This window comes from Bactrocera oleae, chromosome 6 (assembly GCF_042242935.1).
Source record: "Bactrocera oleae isolate idBacOlea1 chromosome 6, idBacOlea1, whole genome shotgun sequence".
Classification (NCBI taxonomy): Eukaryota; Metazoa; Arthropoda; class Insecta; order Diptera; family Tephritidae; genus Bactrocera; species Bactrocera oleae.
In genome coordinates this window covers 60,147,886-60,171,365 of record NC_091540.1, presented here as the reverse complement: position 1 = coordinate 60,171,365, position 23,480 = coordinate 60,147,886, and the positions used below count along the sequence as shown (strand labels likewise).

Here is a 23,480-nt window from a genome sequence, read left to right as displayed (position 1 = left end):
ATTACTGATTAGATTGTGGAGGCCTTCAAGTACGCATGCATAACTTATCAACCGTATGCCATATGTGTCTGTATGTATTATTGTCATTCATAAATAAGTCTTATCGCAAGATGATAATGCACAAAGTGGTCACCGCGTTTTATATGCATCTATATAGATATCTATATATGTGTGTCTGTATGTAACTTTATTTGTAAAATCTCTATTTTAGATATGTCTTAGGACGCTTGACCAATTTCATTATTCTTCTTAGTATCTCGTTTAATATCCGGTATAACTATTTTCAAATCGTACTGGTTAACCGAAATTAATTCAAAATAATTGTGGAATAGAGGGGAATCACATATACTAGCAAAATATCAAACTCAATTTTATTTAATCAAAACTCAATTTTATTTATCTACTTTAATCAATACAATCAGTATATGAAACCGGTAGCGCAAAAACATTATATAATATTATATTAAGCTTGATGGGACTAGGGAAAATTCTGGACCGATTGCATATGGAAAATTTAAAACCGATGGCGTTCATTTTCGACTCCAAATTTCTTGCTGCTCAAAACCTATTTCCATATATTTTCAATAAGCAATCTCACATATTGACCGATTTTCAATATAATGGTCAGTCAACTGAAGTGGTAGAGATACTTACATATATTCGATATACTGTGGCTAGAAAATGATTTGCTCGTTTGAAACAGACCAGTTCTGTCACATATCAGGAGTCTATGTTGTGATAAATAAGTTTTTAATTCAGTTTACTATTTAAAAGTAGCACAAAGATTCAATTGGTTCGGGCTACAATCACGCCTATTTCGCCTCTATTCAAAATATGTGATATATAAAAAATTTGGTTCAAATCGGTTAAGTAGTTTGTAAAATATAAAACTTATCCAAAGAGTAGGCGTGTTCACGAACATTGTACAGTTTAAAGTAAATTATTAAGAATTTAATATTATATCCCGTTTAGCAGAATTCACATTTTTAAGGTTTTCGAACTTAACCTAATATAGAGATGAACCTAATTATTATCGGTCTTCGACATTTTTCGATTTTCACAAATGTTTTATGAAACAGTAAAATACAATACAATACAGTGGTTGACATTGTTATATGTGTTTTTAAGATTTATACGCCCACTTTAAAACTTTTTAATAACCAATCATGACTTCGCGCTTCAAAGTTATCCGAGTTGTACCCTTTTTATTCGAACAACGATATAATGTGGGCGTAACAATGGTCCGATTAAGGCACTCATCAACTTTGACAGGTAGCCAAAGGGAATTTCAAACCAGCGCATCACCATGTTCATTTCGATATTTATAACCTTATACATATGTATGTATGTATGTATCTCCGACTAATTAGGTATTATAAAGATATTTTTAAACAAACATTCGTTGATTGAGAAATTATACTTACATAACATTGTTAGAATAAAAATATATGTAATTATGCAATTTACAAAAATACGTAAGAGCATTACAAAATCTTTCATATATACCTATGTACATATATGTATGCACAAATGTGTGTATACACGTTTATAAAATTCTTGGCAAACATTTGACAATTTCGCTTATCTAATTTTAAACGCACAAGTCTCTATCAAAAAAACCACTTGAAAATGCATGTACATGCTTTTTGCATGTGTATATATGTACATATGTATGTACCTGATCTATGAAAGTGACATTGGGCACTTCAAACATTATTGCGTTTATAAATCAAACCATTTTGATCAGTTTCAAAAAGCTTGGCACTAAAAATATGTATGTCACATGACATACAAGCACGCGTACATTCGGTAATTTAGTTCTTTACAAAATTTTTATGAACACTCGAGTAGTTTGTAGTAATGTACATATGTATAGTAAGTGTATTTGACAGTTGCCTAGCAATTAAGACGTCGTGGGTGTTCACTATATCGATTTGATTGCGATCATAAAAGTCGTGTGGCACTTTTTGTTACTCGTTAGCAGCTTTGAAACTACAGAGTTATAATTCATTTAACTTTTTATCAACTTTTTAAAATTATATAGGCCTTCTATGAAAGTGGTGATTACAGCAAAAAAGCATACCATATTTCTCGAAAATTTGCCATTTGGATGACATACTTTACCATTTTTAACTTTTTTTTGGAACTATTTGAAATTAAGTTAGCTTTTCGATATGGTTGGTTATCTATGATGACTTTTTTTAGATCATATTTGACTTGTCATCATACCATTATATTTTATTATGTACAAATCATATGTATCAGCCTGAAGTCTAAAGGGAATATTGAAATATTTTTGATCTCAGTAATTTGATACTAGTAAGTGTATATTAGAAATAAAACGACTAAGCAGATTTATATTAGCGTCAAGGTGCTTTGTCGACTTATAAGATCCGATTACAAGAATTATATTTTCTGGTTTCACAGAGAGCTGTATTTAGTAATACAAGTGCGATCCACATCTTGAGGATCAGCCATTGAATCTAAACTAACAATAGTGTATATTTCTGACCATGTCATTGTTATTATGTATTTATTTATTAAAATAAAAAAACTCTGAATAAATTGGCAATATTGTCGATTACGTAGCTATTTTTTATAAATTTCGTAAGAAACTCTCTGTGAAAACTCTAACTACCGAAGCGTTATGGCTTAACCTACTTATATTTATATAGTATATTTTTTTAGAGTAATGACTGTCACTAAATAAAAATGTATTAATAAAATTGTGCGAGCTGCTCATCTCTGTGCAAAAAAAGCTATCAATACAGCAGCGATCGTTTTCTTTGAGACGAATATACTGATATATATACATAAGTATATCCTCATAACATATTATAGTTACATACATATATTTTTAGTTTTAGTATAGATAATAAATAATTGAATCAAAGATTTTAGGTGCAACGCCCTAATTTTACAAATTAAAAAGCCAAGTAGAGATCAGTAAAGTGATGAGTATGCAAAAAATACTCAAATCAACTAATACTTATACTATTTTAATGTGATTGATATGCTCCTCGATAATTAAAATGAAAATTCGAACGATAACCACGCCCACTTACCCATTAAAGCAACATTTTTAAAACTGAAAATAATAATTAAAATTATAAGCTTGATCTTTTAAAAGTAAATAATGCAGCTCGGTAAGCAACGTCAAGCTACTGAATACTACTACTAAGTAAAAAAAACTGTATATTAACAGCTGAAAGGGAGCTTCAAGCTCAGAACCCCATTTAGCCATTTAGTGTAAAAGCATAATTGGTATCGTTAACGTTATAGTATTTCATAAATCTTAACATGGTATTTAAATACCATAATATAATATTTCAGCGGTAACACAAGACGCTTCAAGTACAACTTTGGTTTCGGATAGCAAGCTTATCTCCAACTTTTAAATATAATATTTATTGCCGTTTAATTTTTACATCTTTTGAAAATACTTGTATACATTAAATATGCAGAAAAAAATTTTGAATTGAAAAAAAAATACAAAATAATTTAATTAACATACGAATATTCCATCAATTTCCTACAGGGCGTACGCCGAAAACATGTAAGCAGAAAACAAAAAACCGCCAACGCTTAAAAGAAAGGCCACATTAAAAGAAAGAAGAATAAGACAAATCGTCTGCCTAAAATGAACTGAAGAATTGGATACCGCAACTAAGGTAAAGCGAAATGAGCACGCATTGTTGCATCAGCCAAAACGTGTAAGAGCGCTTTGCACGCTTGTGGGATTTTATTATACTATATAAATACCTAAGTATGTAGGTATCCATACGTAGACATACAATAAATGAAATTAGAGAGTGTAGAGGCTCGCATATACATATAACAAAATACATATGTAGGTATGTACTATGCACTTCCAATTGTGGGATTGTGTTATTTGATGTGCCTTTTAACGCTTAGCGCTCATCGAATGGCAATAAAAAGTTTATAACGTGAAATATATATATGCTTGAATAAGCAGAGTCGTCGAGAGCATGGAGGGTTGGCGGAACTATGAGGATCCTTTTTAATAAGTAAGTGAAGTCTATTTTTGTTAAACTTTAAGTTAAACCAGTCTAGGACTTTGAAAAAATTAAATTTTTCTTTGGGTATAAAATATCCATTTTTAGAGTACCAAAAACAATGTGTCAATGTGTATAATATTAAAAAAAATTTTTTTTTTGTCTCTAATCCTCAACTTTTATTTGTTATTTTTTTCTGTAAAAAAGCCCATCATTTCGCGAAAAATTTTTGTAAAGCTAATAATATACCAACTTTACTAGCCAAGCTTATGTAGGTTAAGATGCCCTCTCTCATTTTGTTTCACATAACACGACTTCCTGGAATCACATTTGCTAGTCGAGGCCATCTTAAAGCAGGTGATTCCGAAGTTTTTATATCAAAATGCCAATAAAATAATTTTTGTATATACTCAGATACATATATATTTAATAGAGCCTGAAGAAAATATATTCGATTCCTTTTTCGTTGCTCCCACATGCCCAAGGCTTAATTATAATTATTTTTTACCGAAAAAATATTATTTTTTTTAATGTTGTTTTGGATCTATGTTTAATTGTATTTGTAATTAGAGTTGGGATTTCATCTAATATTTTTTTCTACTATTTCTGAATTCAAATTGAAATTAGGGATTCTCAAACCTTCCTGTTTAGTATTAAATATACTCTACCACGATTTATAGCGAAGTCTGAAAAGACAATCACAAAATACCAAAGTTCAGTTACATTACAAAATGCATGAGTGTTTCAGCCTCGAACCTCGTTATTATTTTTTGCCCAAAAAAATATTTTTCCTTTTCATATTCTTTGCCTCCAGGACCCAAACTAGACTGCAGACGGCATTTATTTTATTAATTTAATTAGAGTTCAAACTTCATCAAATAATTTTTTTCTAACTTTTCCCCGCACTCTTTTGAAATTAAAAACCTTCAAAAACTCCAGATTCAGGATTAAACAGTGTATTCCGAAAAACGTAGCATAACGAAGTCTGAAATGAAAATTACACCACACCACTAGTGACCGTAAGTGTACTACCTATAAATTGCTACACGAAGAAATTTATCTAATTAATACACACTTGAACTGTCTAAATTTGGTCCATGCGTCCGCTGCATTAGTATACTTCTTACATTTCGAATTGTCAATTGTTTGTGATGTGTGGCGCCGGACTTTTCGTCGTGTCAATAGCCTTCTGCTTGCGTAACCTTGATTCGCATGCTTACAATTCGCAGAATTTTAAATTCTTTCAATTTTCGGTGGCACCAACTAAATTTGCGCAATTGTAATACTTAAGAGGGGCGGTATGTCTCTCCACATGTGTGTGTTTGTTGGCGTGTGTAAAAACATGTGATTCTGGGCGGCCTTTCTGTTTCAATTAAACCTAACAAATTCTTTACATTTTTGGTACAATTAAAGAATAAATTTTTGTGGTCTCACAATCTCAGACTGAGAACGAAATTGAAATTTCAATTAATTTTACGCCGGCAATCGGTGTTAATCAATTGTAAATGAAGAAATGAAAACGATAGTTAAAAGTCGTCTGAGAGTATATATATATATATATACTTGTATGTATATAGCTCCACACACTTTCCATTTCAAGAAGATGATTTCCATATAAATATACTATGTACATATAGTTAAACACCACATAGTTAAAGCTAAGGGCTGTCAGCTCCTAAACGCCGTGTACGTCAGCCCCTTCATTCATACGACAAGTCGCGCTCTTCTTTTGGATGACTTATACAGTTTTGTATATTTTTTTTTGTTTTACTCTTCTTATTTTTCTGCGGCAAAACGTGACCGCCTAATTATATCAACGGCTTTGTTCGCTCTCCATAAACCATGCGCATGCCGGTTTCTTGCTTTCTCTTAAGTTTCGCTTTTAAAAAAAAAAAATACTCTTGGAGAGCTTATGCGCCACGCCGGCAAATACGTCACATAATTAATATATACACATATGTACGAGTATACACATCGAAAAGTCAAGTGAGGCGTATAAAAGTTTATATATTAAACCTTCGAAGTAAATAAGAATGTGCATATCGATAGATTCGGTCGAACACGTGCTTGCAATATGAGCGGCAAATGCCTCATCCGTTGGCTGCTGAACTGAAACCATATACTCAATATATCTCTGAGTGGGTAAGTGAAGGGATGCAGACATATGTGGCAGAGATCAATAGCCAGTCGACGCGGCAGTGTTTGGAAATACTAACACATATACATATGTATATGTATGTTTATTTTTAAATGCAACATTTTATGCGGACAGTCAAGTTTAGTATTATTATTAGTATTTAGTAAAATAATACTTTGTGGGAATACCTATATACTTGTACATACTTATGTAGCTACTTAGTTGTTGAAGTGAGTTTCGTTTTCGCGGTTAGCGTTCGAAGCTCGTAACAGTTCTTACATAAACTGTAACAAAAGAACATGCCAAGTCGGCTAATTTTGTAATTTTGGTGGCCAGACCTATGAATTTTGTTAGTTTTATGTGATCTACGTAATGCTAATTGACGTTACATATCTCAAGATTCATACAAACAAAAATTGTATGATCCAAAATCGATGCTAAGAACCTTGGTTACCACCTAAGACTGTCTCGAATTTTTCCGTGCTCGTTTTTTGTACTTTTTCGTTGTTATCGTCGTAGGAAGTGGGTGGTACTACTTAGAAAAGACAATCGTTCCACAAACTCACGATCATTGACGAAAAAAATCATCAGGAGACAGGCATCATCATCACTGCAGCCATTATCTAACCTCATCGAATCCAAAAAGAGATACCATCCATACACTTCGTAATATAGTAGACCGCATAGACATAGAAAAGTCTGAGACAACCGCTACCATATTATGTATGATGACTCCCCGAGCTATCTTATAGCTTTGTTTTCAGAAATATTTGAATATATTATTAAGACTATTTGCTTACTTGAAGAACAACTACAATATTATTAATTTAACTTTTTATGACTATCTGAGCATCTTCAAAAGCTATTATTCAAAATTATTCAAAAACTAAGAATTCGAGAACTCAAGATTTTACCAAAGTGTCCAACAATACTGAACGCTATAAGGAAATGACTCGCGACATTTTGGTTGCCCACGACAATATCAATTGTCTAAATGATAAATGTTTTCAGCCAAATGGTGCAACAAATCATACCCATAATTTTATTGTTTTTGCCAATTGGCCGCCTAGGTCATTCGATTTGTCAATGTCAGGCTATTTAGGTATAACCTGAAATGTATGCTACAAGGTTTCTAACACCCAGAAGGTAGCGTCGGAGATCCTATAGAGTATATTCATATATAAAAAATAAATTTATAAGCATGTCGAGCTGAGTTGATTGAGCTATGTCCGTTAGTCAATTTTGAGATGACAAGATATCTTCACAATATCATACATTATTGTCCAAGGCAAGGTTACAAACTCCGAATATATCATACAGACGGGACCACTATAGTACCGTATATGAAAATCAAGATAAAACTCTTTTTATACCCTTTTATGCTATAATAAATGCATCTGCGAAGGGCATAATTGGTATGCTGTACTATTGCTATGGTATATGTCCAAAAGTTTGTTAAATCACCTTGTCATATAAAGTTTATAAAATTTGCAAACTAATGCAGTAGACAACTTATCAAATTAATTAATTTATGTGTATTGTATTTAATAGAAAAATTCATAAACGCCTTTAAAATATATTCCAAGCAGAAATATCTAAAAAAAACGAAACATTTTTCAAAAATGGTGCAAGTCATGCGATGTTCTTGTAATATACAGCCACCATATTTTCCATTATTTATTTATTTTTCCCGTAATTAGCTGACGTGTATGAAAATATTAGTTCAATTAATTTTAATTTTTCAAAGCTGAAAACAATTCTGGACTAGACGCCAATAAACATAACAAATAATTATTAATAGTTTCTTTATTCTTGTAAGTTGCAATGAAAATTTTCAACTGGCGGCCGATAACACAGCATTTCATACAAATATTTTTAAGATTATGAAAGCAAAAATAATTGAAAAATAATTTTCCAAATATGAATTTCAGCTGTTCAAATAGCGAGACTATGCAGATGTGGAAAATTACATTTTACAAATTGTGTAAACGCTATACAATTTTATTTTTATGGGTGTATGTGTATGTGTGTGTTGGTATGCAATTTGTATGTGTAATGCATATATTAGCCACATAATAGTTTAGTAATTTTGTAAAATTAATAATTAAACAAATTGTAATATTTATTTATATATGTATGTAAGTGAGTAATTTTATATACATATGTATATGTGAGAGTATATATGTGTACAAATTTCATAAAAATATTAATAATTCAGAATTTCCTTAGTTTAACAAAAATCATTATTAATGAACTTTTTAACATTTAATTTTATAAATACATTCATTTATAATCAGCTCTACATATAAATAGTTGGTTTTCCCCCCAAAAGCTTTGCAAAAATGTGGTTATGTGCCTTGAAGGTTCTTCGTTTCTTATCGTATTGTGGTAACATTTTGTGAATTTCTGTTGTTTTTTTTTCTTTAATTTGCGAATTTCAAAGAAATTTGTCGCTGTAAACATAGCTAGCAACATTTTTTACATGCTGATAAAATAGTTTACTTGGAAATACAAACACGTGTTTGTTTAACAATAAAAAAAAATTGCCAACTTTGAATGAAAACTGAAGCACAGCGAACGCTGATAGAAATGTGTTTGAAATTTCGTCATTTTTTCGAAAAGAAATATGTATAACTGTATGTGCCTATATTTGAGAGAGTTGTGCCACTTTAAGACATAATACAATACTTATTTGAAAATTTGTCATGCATGCGCTATTGCAGACATAAAAAATTAAAAATCTACATACTTAGTTATATGTATGTATGTATTTATGTATACGAACACATTTTTCTAAACTTATTTTTAAAGTAGAAACAAAAGTCGAGAAAAACGTGAGCGCAATGTGGGTGAGTGGCTGATGAAAGCATAAGCAGCTAAACTATGACTCTCGTTTCGTGTTTGACTAAAAACTCAGTCAAAATCATGCGCGAATATGACGGCGCATTTATGTAAGTCTTTTGGTACGAGTCTAGCTTTGCCACGCTTCATATCCAAAATGTGCTGAGTCGATCCATAAAAGATTTTGAGATCCTCCAACACGACGATTTTCAAGCACTGTTAATTTTTTTGATGTTATCGTCATTAACAATGGTGGGTAGACGACTCGCATGAGGCAAGTTTTCAATGACTTCACAACTTTCAGTGAAAGCTTTATACCACTCAAATACTTGTGTTCGTGAAAGAGTAGACTCTCCAAAGCACTTCTGCAACATTTTCCTTAACCGTGATTTTATTGGAAGCACAAAATTCCAAGCAAACTGTCAATAAACAATAACCTTTTCCAATCCGGCACTTGTTAAGTTTGAGCTTTGTTCTCTTTTCAAAAGCTTTGCATAAAAGCTAAAACAAATTTATTCAGTTGGCTATAATACAACAGAAAGACAACCGCATTGTAGTCGAATAATATCCACCTTTTTCATTGCAATTCGATTTATGCCAGTTGCTTGTTCGATTTGCCACTCGCCAAGTCTTGGGACATCGATGAAAGCTATAGATAAATGCTTGGTTGGTTATTTATAATATTTATCCAAGTTCAAAGCTCAAAAGTAATATGCACGAGCTAACAAAAGCAAACACATATTTTTTGTATTGTAAATCAAAATATTTTTAGCACGCTTTCACGAGGCTAATTTACTTATGCATTGCTTTTGGCATATGGCATGCCATGCGAATATAAGAGCTCTCTGAAAGAAATGTGCAAATGAGTTGGACAAATAATGAGAAAAACAAACTTTTGTGTGCCTGAAATAATAATAACACGACAAATATGTAGTATAAAGTATATACTAAACATTTGCACATGTTTACAAGATATATAATATATTATTCTTGACATATTTTGTTTAAATTTTCATACATATTTTATTTATGTGGTTGCAGTAAAAATTTTTGCATAGAGGATTTTCAAAAATGCATACGATATATTTAGTTTACAATTTCGAATGTCTTTTCGACCTTTAGATTATGTAAAATAGCTGCACGTGTGCTTGTGCTAATAATAATGCTCTTAATGATCAGCGTGTGCAAAAAATGTTAGTGGCATTGTTATTCCACTGTACATTATTTATTCAAAGGGTTTTCTCCCTTTTCCCGCTCACACACTTAACCAAATTAAATGAGTAATATGTTATTTTAAAGCTAGTGATATTCGCTATATGACAATTATATTTTAAATGGGCGTGGCACTTCTGTTGAGCTGCAGTTTATAAAAAAAGTATCATGAAATTATTGTGAAGAATATTGCGATGATTTTTCTAAAAATCGTGTTTCCCATATATCGCTCGGTGTATCCTTTGATATCATGGGTCTTGAAAAAATCCGCAAAAAATCCCATATTTTGAAATTCATAATTAGGATAAACATAATATGTTAAAGCTATCATAGGCTGCATAATATAATTAATCAATACTCGGGAGTGTTGTTTGTATTATTGTATGTATAGTTTATTTATATGGTACATGAAATGACTAACTTAGCATAGCTTTAGGCTTAACAAGTAATGAATTCTTGATATGTTTTATGTTTGAAAGGCTTATGTCAGGTTATTAAATCCATAATTATATCCTAAACAGGGTACATATATACATTAAATTTGTCACGAAGCCAGACGGAAACTCTCTGACATTTTGCACACGTTCTTTTCTCCCCAAGAAGCTGCTCATTTGTGGGAATAACCGATCGAACGATCAAAATCAAGTTTTTGTATGGAAACCTTTTTTAGTAAGATGAGATACCTTCGCCACTGTTTTTCTTTCTCTTGCAATCGCAATATTAACATCGGTATATAAACGTGGCACCTTCTAACTGATAAGCATAGATTTTTTGGGGATTGGGGGCGATAAATCATCAAGGCTTTGCTGATTTTTGTTATCGAATTGAAATTGTATTGCTTGTTTTCTATATTTCGTGCGAATATATAGAGTATATAGCGCATAAATTGTTATTTTCTAAAACAGAGAAAAATTTATATGACCTTATCACCAATCCGATACATGCGCTTCGCAATGATCGAGCACATAAATCAGTGAATATTACGTATTTAGCCTACAAGGTTTATTACTATCATTAGTAGAGTGGTGAGATAAGATATCAAATAATGAATCATGGCCAATATGATGACGTTATTGGTATTATAGAACATGACAATGCGTACTACACGCCTATATGTCCAATGTCTATAGGTAGGTCTATATGTGTAAGTATGTACATTAGGGTGGAGAGAAAAATAAATTATTATTTTTTGCTTAGCCTGAGGGTAAAATTTGTAGATTATAAAAAACGAAAATTTTTGGAAAAAAAAAAATTTTTATGGACATCTAGAGGCGGCTCAGTTTTAAAGTAAATTTCAATCAAAATTTTTTTTGAACAAAAAAAATTTTTTTTTTGTTTTAAACTCTTTACATTTATATAAAAACTACCGAATTTGACGGCTTTTGACTCAAAATTTATTTTAACGCTCAATTAAAGCATGTTGTCGTTTAAGACTTTTTTTGAAACTCCAATAATGACCACAAAAATTTTTTTTAAGTTGATAACTTTTAATTGGCCACAAAGAGGACTCTCCACAGCTTTTAACTCGAAATTTACTTTAAAAGTGAGTAGGCCGCCTCTAGATGTTAAAAAAAAATTTTTTCCAAAAATATTACCCTCAGGGCTAAGCAAAAATAAATATTTTTCGCTCCATATGTCTTTGGATGATTAGAATTCGCAAATAACTAGATTTCTATAAATGTATGTGCGTATTTGTGCATAATGTCATACGATTGACTACAGTTAACAAAGAAAATCATTGTAATATGAAAATTTGTAAAAACGTCATGTATGCTGTATGTACGAGCATGTGTATGTGTGCAATTCCCACCTCGGAAAATATTAGAGTATAAGGTGTGATCTGAAAAAAGTACACCTATGCGAATTTTCACATCTGCATTAGCGCGCATTAATGCAGTCAGCACATAACATATTTGCACCGGCCGAAAGTGAGGTTAGCGCGACAGGCATATGTAAATTAACGTAACAATCGCTTTTGACACATTTGACAAAAATTTATTGTTTTTGTAAGAAAGTACAACTTTATGTACAAAGAACACATTTTTCGCGCTTTGAAATGCATAGCTATAAGATACATTCACATATATATTGTATATATATATAATAGATGAGTTATCTGAAATTTGCGCACAAATTTCTGCAAAGTTTGTGACGCATAACCTAACTTTCGCGTGCTATTTTCAAAAACTCACACACATACAAACACTTTTGTGGCGACGCTTTGACTGTTTATCTACGAAATACATATATGTATGTATATGTTTTTGTAGGTATGTAGTCGAAAATATTTTTCTAGAAGGCAGGACTCACAGTCGTTCAGCTAACTCGTCTAATTGTCGACAAGCGTCAACAAATAGCTGCCCCAAGCCCACGCTTTCAAGGTCTTATAACGTTATAATATAATATATACATATACATACATGTATGTATGTCTTCATATAGCAAAGACACGTGTAGGATGAGCGAATGTTTTATGTATGAATGCAATAAGTTCATAAGTCGCGATGTACCGTTAAAAGCTATCGGATTATCTGTGTTTTATTTTCAACAACTGCCTACACGTTTTGTCACTTCTGGTTCATACACATGTGCACATGTATGTTTGTATATTTATATTATATGTAAATATTTACCATATATCAACTTCCCTTCGGATTTTCATTCGTCATCCTAAGCTTGTGCATATAAATTTGCCGCCCATATAATTATCAAATAACTAATATCGACTAATGCAAATTTTTATCCCAACTAATACAATAGGTTCGCGTTAATATGTACGATTAATAATTTATAATAGCAATGTAATACGCAAAAAACTGTTATTTGAGTCAAACTATAATTTAAATCATTTAAAAAAATTTATTTTCTAAAAAAAATAATTATAAAGGCATTTTTAGAAACTAGAAATTTAATTTCGAAATTTTTTTAAATTTAAAACAACTACAAATCACAAGCTAATATAACGTTTTGTAAATATTTTTCAAAAATTTATTACATCCAAAAGAAGATGTCTCTGTCTGTAATATTTGAGCGCTGCAATCTTGTCAAAAAAATTACATGCGCAAGGCGGAATACAGTTAAATTCCAGTGCAGCAGAAAACATAGTCTTTTTTATTTTATCTCTAGATTAGCTTTATGCTAGTTGCTTGTTCGATTCGCAACTTATTTGTTGTTATAATGTTTTGAGAAATATATAAATCGAATTTTTATGCGTTTTTAGTATGAAACCATAAACAATATAATGATTTTTAAGGTACTATAGCTTAATAGGAACCTGATCTGTATTATTTGGCATTGAGCGACTAATCGTGTACCTACTGTACTTGCTAATTTTGCCATTCTCGACTAAAAATTTAACGAAATAAGTCAGTCGCTTTGTGCTATGGCTTACTAAGTACACGATTTGTTTAATTTGATTTAGTACAACTAACCGTGCACTTACAGTACTTACAAAATTTTATCTCGCATGCCATTAATAAGCCCTTAATTCTCATTTAACTGTATAAGTTCATCTAAGCATGCACCTACTGTACTTGCATATTTTGCCATCCCACACAATTTTGCATCGCGTGGGTCAAACTAAGTAAAATATTCGCGCTAATTCTAGTTAAGAGAAAATCAATACACATAAATAAAAGATAAATATGAATTTGTGCTATGCATGATTTGACAAAAAATGCACATTTATGTAGCTTCAATATAAAAACAATAGCTGAACAAAGACCATGTACTATACAATACTAAATCGTTGAAATGCGATAAATTTACTGCGTATTAATAATTCATTTTATTCATATTGGAATCAATTAGTAGCGAGCTTATCGGAACTGGTGGGTTAGGCAAAAAAAAAGTAGAAAACAAAAACAGCAAATAAAATGCATTTTTGTACTTCGTAACTAGTTGTATGCATTTAATTAGTTCTTCATTGGGAATGGTGCCCCTACTCTAAGCGCGCCACTTTAGCTCAGCTAGGCATAACTGACCTGACTTAATATAAATATTTCAAGAACATTTTTATGTTTTTTTTTTGTTACGAGAGGTAATTTTACATATATATTTTTTTTAATTTAGGCAGCAATTTTTCAAAGATTACATCCTTTATATTACTGTTATAGATTTTGCTATAGATTTCGTTTTAAAGATGTTCAATGAAAACGACAAATATTAACCGATATTTCGCTTCTGCAAATTTTATTTATCGCATTTATAATTTATTTTGAAACAATTTTTATTTACTATAGATATTTAAAGCTAAGTCAGCATATATGTATATATGTACATATCATCCAAAATCCCATTTCTTTAAATTTTAAATTTATTGCATGCAACATTTTTTTGAAGACTTTTTAAAGATATCTTAAGCTCACTGTGAAAATCGATTATAATTGCTTTTTTATCATATGCAACTATTGAAAATGTTTTTTGAAAAAAATTGTTTACGGAAAAGCTAATTTCGAATATTAGCTGCTGAAATTTTATTTATCATATTTAAAATTAATTTCGAGGCAATTTTATTAAGATATTTATTTAAAGATAATTCAGAATACCATCCGAAAACCCAGTCGTCAATTTTATTTATTGCATGCGATAATTTTTTTATTGCTATTTTTGAGATTTTTTAAAGATATCCACAACTAACTGCGATTAACCTAAATTCCGCTCTTACAAAGTTTATTTATCGCATGTGAGTTTTTAAAAATTATTTTTGAGACAATTTTCTATAGAATAAATAACTCAAAATGCCATTCTATTCGCGATTTTTTTCAGAAATTGAGTTTTAACACAAAATTTTGTCTGTTAATTTTTGAAATTTTTTTTAAAGTAAAACAAACTAGAATTCTAACCAAAATTATGCTCCAGTCAATTTTATTTTTCGCATGCAATTTTTTAAGATTCAATATAGAAACAAAATTAGGTCATTGGATATTTTCAAGACCATTTTAAATATAATTATGCGTTGTTGATGTTCAATTTCTGTTTGCATATCTTGTAAACAACAACAATAAAAATGTATGTATGTACATATGTACATATGTATGTATAAGGGCCGCCAATATCTCTGGGTGCAGTACTTGACATATACTTGTATGCAAATATGCATGCATGTGTATAGTATACGCGTATTTATCTTCTGCTTATTTTTAGAACATTTGTAAATACAAGAAAATTGAACGAGAAATGGCAAAAAGAAAATGCAGAAGAATGTATGTATAAATCAAACAAGAAAATGTACAGGTGTCACTCAGTGTACATATGTATGTATGTATGTTCACCCATTTGTATATATATGTATACAACAACCTGGCTGTTATACGACAGCTCAGCTCAGTAGGTTATACAAGAGCAACAAAACAAGAAAAACAACAACAAATACAATGCCTACTACATTGTTTACATACACTCATAATGGGCAGGGCACGAGTTGCTCACATATATATATCTACATACATACGTATTGTACATACAAACACATATGTATGTAGAGCCGTAAATATAATTGCATTTCACGTTTAAGTTGCGGCCACGTTAAGGCGAATCTCATTGCCAACGTAGCATATTGATAATACGGCGCTGATGATTGCGATATTAATTACTTTTTGCCAATTTCGACGATGACGGCGAAGCGTGTGCCCTTCAAATGTAAGTTTTAAAATTTGATACTGATATGCATATATGTATATATAGATATATGCTCGCAATAAATAACTAACTGTCTGTATATGTGTGTGTCTTTGTATGTATGTATGTATGTATGCCTGTAAACCACCCACCACTGACTGACAGTCGACAAATTAGATTCAACTGTTTATATTTACAAGCGCTGACGTCAAATACACGCATGCATGTGCGTGTGTATGTGTGTGTACATAATATAATATTTGCGCCTCTTCGTCTTTGACAAAAATCACCTGCCTTTGCTTAAGCCCAGCTGTTGTTAAAGGTTTGATGGAAAAAATTAAATAAAAATGTCTAACTGAAAAAAAAACACAAATAAATTGAAATAATATTTTTATTTTAATAATTTTAATTGTAACTAATTTTAAGTAAGTAAAGAGTAAAAAACACAATTTCATAATTTTAATTTAAAATATAACAACAAGAAATTAATAAATTATATTTAAGTATTTCTTTGTTTATATTAATTAAATATGCAAGTAAAAAACTAAAAAACAGAATAAAAACTAAAAAATTTTATAAACTATAAATATACAATATACAATATGGTATATGGACTATGTCAACCATAGTTTATAAATTCAATCATATAAAATGACAAATAAGATTAAAATTAAGCTTTTAAAAATACAAACAAAAAAACAAAACAACCACAAAAAACTAAAATTAAAAGAAACAAACATTATAATGAATAATAACACTAGTTTCAAACGCAAAAAAATGCAGCAAAAGCAAAACCACAAAAAGGCAAAAAATAAAACAAATTCGCACGTCACACTGTTCTAATTTCTTTCGAAATTTTTTTTAGACCAAATAACCATAAAGTGACGCATTAAAAATAAAATATATGCAAACAAAATGGCAGTGCATACATATGCATGTATATGTGTCAGCAATTCGGCCAGCATATGGTTATTTAAAAATGTGTGTTTTAGCTCTCGAAGTCGAAGGTGACAACAGCACAGCAGCATGAGAGATCATTGCAGTTGATTTGTTTATACCCGGCAGGACCCAAATTGGTCCGAAAAACTAACAGTTCAAAAGTTGAAAAATTTTCGTTGAAGCGCTAACAGATTTTTGTAATTATAAAATAATCAGCATTTGTAATTATAAAATATGCTTACTTGAATACCATACATTTAGCCGCTATGCGATATTTCAAAGCGACTTGAAGCGAAAATTTGTTACTTTAAGACTTTATTCATAAAGATTTTTTATAAATATTTCATTTTCAAAACTTTTATTAAAACTTCGAATAAATTATTTATTACTTTCCTGTAATCTCATATAAACTTGCTGAATTTGAGGTCATAATCAGATGCGTAATTCAATGTTAATTTGGCTTTTTTGGTTATCAGCATTTTCTATTGAATTTAAAACAAGTTTGTTATTAAGAAAGAGAAGATAAGAGCTTGTACGAAGAGCTTTCTCAGCAAAATCAAAATGAAATGTGAAAATGAAAAAAGTTAGTGGATATTTTTTATTTTAGAACCAATTTTAAAATAAATATTTATTATAATGTGAAAAATAAAATATTATTATGTTAAATTAATTAAAAAAAAAAAGTCATGAAATAATTGTTGAAAATAAATCGAAAAGAAAAATCATGATTTTATCAATATATTTTTATTACGAATTTTGAATACATTATAATAAAATAAACTACAATTTTGAATGTTTTCTTAATATATAAGATTAAAATTTCATTTGAAAATGCTGCGCAAGATTTCATAAAAAAAAATTTTTAAATTTAACGATTTTTGAGTACTTACTAATAAAATATATAATAACACTATAATTTAAATTGTTTTCTCATTTTAAAAAAGTACTGTCAACTGCGTTGACTTTTTCTTCTTTTAATTTAAATTTTCTTGCACAAATTTAAAAAATTTCTCGCACGGTACTTATATACACATAATACCCTGTTCGTTGGCCTAGGATGAGCCTGAATTTGGGTACAAACACACGCACATACACACATTTGTATGTATCCCTCCAGTTAACTACAATACGCCAGCAAAACTCTCACGCTAAAGCAAAAGTGTGTAACACAATTTAAATGACATTAGCTGCCATTATCATTGAAATCGAGACTTTTGTTAACATTCTTTTCAGTTATTTTTGTACAATTCTTCAATTCTTGCATTTTGTTAAACCATATAGCACACTCTTATTGTAAGTTTCGCGCATGCAAACACCATCGGGGCAAAAGTCAATGCCTCTATGGCACCGAGATGCGACTTTTATGATTTGTCTTTTTCACAAAAGCGCCACATTCGTGCCCGTATTTATATAATGTAGCATTCAACTTACATTTAAATATGTTTGTATATATGCAGCGTTGCCTTTTCACAGCCGGATACGTGGATTTGTGTACATGTGTTAACTTCGCCGTTATTTTTTGCCTTTTTTATTGGAAGGACTACAAGTATGTCAAAAAATTCACTTTCTGCCTTGTTAACTAGCGCTGTTGTGTTCCACACGTGGAGAATTAAAAAAAATTTCGTTGCACTTTTTTTATTTTTTCTTGAAGAAATGCACTACTAAAACTTCATAGGACACCGCTTAATGATAAAAATTGTTTCGAGAACACTAGAATACTTATTCTATATTTGTTGAAATTCTAAAATTTCTAGAAACCAAAAATAATTTTACAGTTTTAGTAATAAAGTGCGATAAATTTTGAAACGAGCACCGCACGAATATCGCACACGTTATGATTTCTATGAAAAACTATCAGCAACTGAGCAAGACGCGCTAAAATATAGCACTTAAATACGCGCCAGCACAGAATGTTGGTTTTTAATACAACGTTGCCATTGCGCTGTGATATTTGTGATGTGATGAAAGAATTTTGAATTTTTCGCAAGAATTTAATTTTTATTTGTTTTATAGACATTCAAAACTTATCTAAATTTTTTGTCTATTTTTTTTTTTAATAACTTTCTTTTACATTTTTTAAAAAAATTTTATTTTGAATCATATTGTGTATAGGACTTGCTTGAACTCAAAAAGTAATCAGATAAAACACTGCGTTATGATATAGATAAGATTTTAGCAAGAATTTAGATTTTTTTCCAAAAGTTTCTTATTTTATTGCAAAAATTTTATTTTTTATTTTATAGTTTTGAATGTTTTTCTTTATTAAAAATTTGTAAGCAGCTAGCTAGATATATTTTTTAAAATCAAATATTATGTCAGAGCACAGGAATGTTTGTGATAACTTATTAAGACTAATTTAATTAACTATTTTTTAAGTTCTAGCTAGCTGCTTATAAATTTTTAATAAAGAAAAATATGCAAAATTAATATATAAAAAATAAAATACTTGCAATAAAATAAAAAAATATTTAGAAAAAAAAATTAAATTCTTCTAAAAATTCATAAATTTAAAAATAATATCATTTATAAAGTGATATGATGATATATTTTTAAGCCTTAATAATTATTAAAACAATTAAACAAATAATTACTAAAATAAATATATTAATTTTTAATACTATTTTTATTACACGCATTACGTGTGCTCTAACAACATTAAGACTAAAAAGTACTCTTGTAAAATCTAAAAATAATTATAATGTTTCTTTCACTTTTCTCACAGAAAAATATTTTCCTAAAAAAAATTATTTTCCTAAAATATTAAAATTTTTTTTTTTTTGCAATTCACGCACCTCAAGTGTTCTCCAACACATATATGAATCCAAAACGAATATTAATTTTAAAAAATATATATAAATTTATAACATCTTTGTTAAAATTTGTTAAATTTTTTTTTTACTTTTCTCATAAAAATAATATAATATAAAATTTTTTTTTAATTTTTTATTGTTTTTCCCTTTTCTCACAAAAATAAACGTTTATTTCGCATTTTGGGTATTTTGAAAAAGTTTTCTGGAAAAAAAGTAACTCAAAGTGGCACCACTATTATATTTTACCAATTCGCTTTTGTTTCTCACGCAAATCAATAGGTCTCTCACTCTCTCTCGATGGGCGGGCGTGCATGCATCCCTTCCTTTAACTTTAAATATTTTATTTACCTACCTATGTATACTTATAGTACATACATATGTATGCATTTAATTTCTTGACTACATGCTATACATTCCGATTTTCAAATACAAAGACTTTTTCTGTTCTTCTGTTAAATGAAGCACCGTCCATTGGAATCTCTTAGCAACATGTGGCCACAACCGGCTAAAAGTGAGTAAGTATATAACAAACGCTTGTTTGCGGGCAAATGACTCTACAAAAGGAGCGACCACTCACAGAAGCCTTGTAGGAAGTTTTATCACTCCTTTGTTAAGAAATATTGCACTTCGTGGCAACATAAAGCCACCAGTGACGTCATTAGGTGATACTGAAATGAGCGAAATTATTAGCAGCGGAAATAGCGATTTAAAGGAACAACACTTGAAGCAAATATGTACTAGTAAGTAGATGGTAATTGTTATTATCAATATTAATTGTGTTGGTAATAATTGTCCCCGATGGCAATTTTGTTATAGGTTATGTATGAATATTTATTACAAAATTGATTAAATTTGAAGCCAATTCATTGCTAATGCCTTAAAATAATTAGGTGAAGTGATTACTAATCGGCTGATCTTATAAAAGTGGCATTTTTTTTTACACACACATATATACAAGACTGAAATATGGCTCCAGAATCCCTACAAATATCATAAAAACTTACTCAAATACTTTATTTTGACTACAACGTTTTACATATCTCGTTTTTAGTTTTAATGATTAATAAGAGTATAAATAAAAATAAATTTACACTATACTTTAGATGCAAAACTGGGTAATAAGCGTTCGCACTTGGTTAGTCACGTATTTAGCAACCCCTATAGAATTTTCCGATTACTCGTCCCACAACTTCGATATCAACTTAAGTATATGCAACGTTACTAACAAAAAAATATTGCCCAAAACCACGCTGAATACTTATTATTTACTTTACTTAATTTATAATGCTCAAAACCATGAATTCTCAAACAATTTATGCAAGAAATTATTGAGGTTAGGTTTCCTATTTTGAATATATTTGAACGTTTATTGAGTAATGACGTTTTTAAGGTTTGAAAAACAAAACTTTTTATTAAAATTAATTTGAAAGTCCAGGGAAAATTCCAATTTTTCAAAAATTTACTGATTTCTGGGTATATATATACCTATGTTTTCAATTTCGAATTAAATTTCGAACTGGAGTTTTTAAAATTGCTAAACATTTTTTTTTAAAATAAATTTAACATTTAAATCCAGCCTTATAATTTTGAGGTTACCTTAACGTAACTTTTCGAAACCGTGCAATAAAACATTACCTTAAAAAAATTTTTTTTAAATAAAATAAAAAACATTTTTCAAAATATTTAATAGCTTACAATTTCTAATAAAATAAGTCTCAAAGGGACATCTACATATGTATGTATATCCTTCTAAACAATGCACTTTGCAGTTATATTTTATAAGAGAGCGTCATCAAAAAAAAAAAAAACAAAAACCAAAAGGAGCCTAAAAGCATGATGAAATCAGCCACGTTTTAACGTCAGCAAACAGGTATCCTTAATCCTGGTGCAAACTATGTACTTTTAGCGCTCCTTACATACACCACCATAAATGAAAAGAGCTATATCCAAGCAACAACAAAACAGAGTCATACTCAGTTTATGCTCACGGTACTCTTTTAGATATTGGTAACGTGTGCACGTGGTGTGGTCGATGATGAAATTTTTAAAATGAATTGCAATTTTGCAAATTGAGAAGTATACGAAAGAAAAAAAACCAAAACAAAAACATTTAAAAAATGCAACAACAAAAAGATAAAAGAAACGTGAACATGAAGATAAATAAAAGCAAATGACACGAAATAACTATACGTTCAATGCGAGTGTCAAATTTTATTTAAAATCAAGTGCAAATTCACACACACACACATATGGTTATAAGTATTGTGTATGTGTGTGTTTGAAATGTAAACAAGTTTGGTCATAGTTCCCTCCATTTTCGGTGAGGACAAGTCATCAAGCATACATACATACACACATGCAAACAATTCAAATCAAACAATAATAGATAATGACCCACTAGAACTAGATAGCATACATGGCAACAACAACAAATCATTTGAAATTGATTTTGCGCTGTTAACAAAGTTAACATACGCTGTACATAGATATAATATGTTAATGCGGTAGTGTGCCATGTTAAGTGCTCTCACCTTGCCATAATATCACACTCGCTTTAAACCTCTCTTAATTTACGTTGGTGTGTGTGTATATGTGCCTTTCTTATTTCACAACACCTCACTTATTACTCCTTAATGAATTTCGAAGAGGTCACGATGACTTGCTATTTCTATAAATTCATATTTCATCAGTGAGTTAATAAACTTTATACATACAAGTACATATATAAATAGCTTGACATATGACTTTCTACAAATATTCACACACAAATGTCAAATACAGTTCTAATTACAATATCCGCTTTCACATACATACGTGTGTGCAAACATATGCACATATATATGTAGATATGTGCTCAAGCATGCACAAGGCGCTTTTTATGAATGTGTGCACAAATCAGTAAACCAAAAACATATTATTATTGAATTTGTTTGAAGAGACATTTTATTTAATAAATATATAAAAATAATTGTATTTACAATATTTGACGAACTTTAATATTCGTTGATTCATTTTGAAAATCGTCATATTGCCTTCATACCGCAGCCGATCTCCAGGAAGACCCCCGAAAAAAGGTATCGGGCGGTGAGGAAGTTTTTTTTGCTTCAAATTATGGAAAATTTATATAAACAAAAAAAAAAAAAAAAAAAAAAAAAAAATATTAATATGTACAATAGATGAATAAAGGTGATGATCGAAGAGCTTGTCAAAATTTTGATTTTTAACAAAGAGGCGGCTTCCCAAAAAGAAGTCGTTTTTTTGTAAAAAAAAATTTACACATCAGAGTGGCTTAAAAATTCGAATACTGAGTCGATTATACTGAGTTAAAAAATACGCTCACCGAAACTATTTGCAGATCAAATGCAAATATTCGGAAAATATTTTCAAATAGATGTATATCGATTTTTTGAAATTCACAAGTGGATACTCTTTAATTTAAAAAACATATTTGCTATCGGGGTATATGAGATATAAACTCAACGAAAGGGACGAAATTTAAAATGTTGGGTATATAAGGGAAGATATCGTGGATACGGTTATATTACGGTTGGGGTTTAGATAACAGATTTACCGTTAGATACGGTATAAAAACAATCGGTAGTTCGCAAATTTTTGTATATGGTTAATGGCGCCAGGGAAACTATAGACAATTTTTAAACAAAGGTACATTATTATCAGAAAAATATGCTCTCTAAATTTTAAATAAAGATCTTAATGGGCTTAAAGTCGCCTGACTAGCTGTGTATATGGAAATACTCCTTGTTGTTTGTGTCAGAAGACGGAGGCCTGCTTTAATTGCTGTGATCTCCGTTTGGAAGACAATGCAGTCGTCTGATAGATGGAAGTCTGTTTTGCTATCTAGTTTTGCAGAGAACACACCGCCTCCCACTTTGTTATCTAGTTTGG

The 23,480-nt window shown here is 30.1% G+C and overlaps 1 protein-coding gene across 1 annotated transcript in view; it reads right to left on the bottom strand.

Moving 5' to 3' along the window:
- The window catches only part of path (solute carrier family 36 member pathetic), a 38,532-nt gene extending 19,911 nt beyond the window's left edge, over window positions 1-18,621 (bottom strand). Inside the window, exon 1 of the mRNA XM_070110982.1 lies at window positions 18,196-18,621. The gene's annotated coding sequence lies outside the window, so the exon portion shown is untranslated. The remainder of the gene's footprint in view (window positions 1-18,195) is intronic.
- Window positions 18,622-23,480: the final 4,859 nt, after the last annotated feature.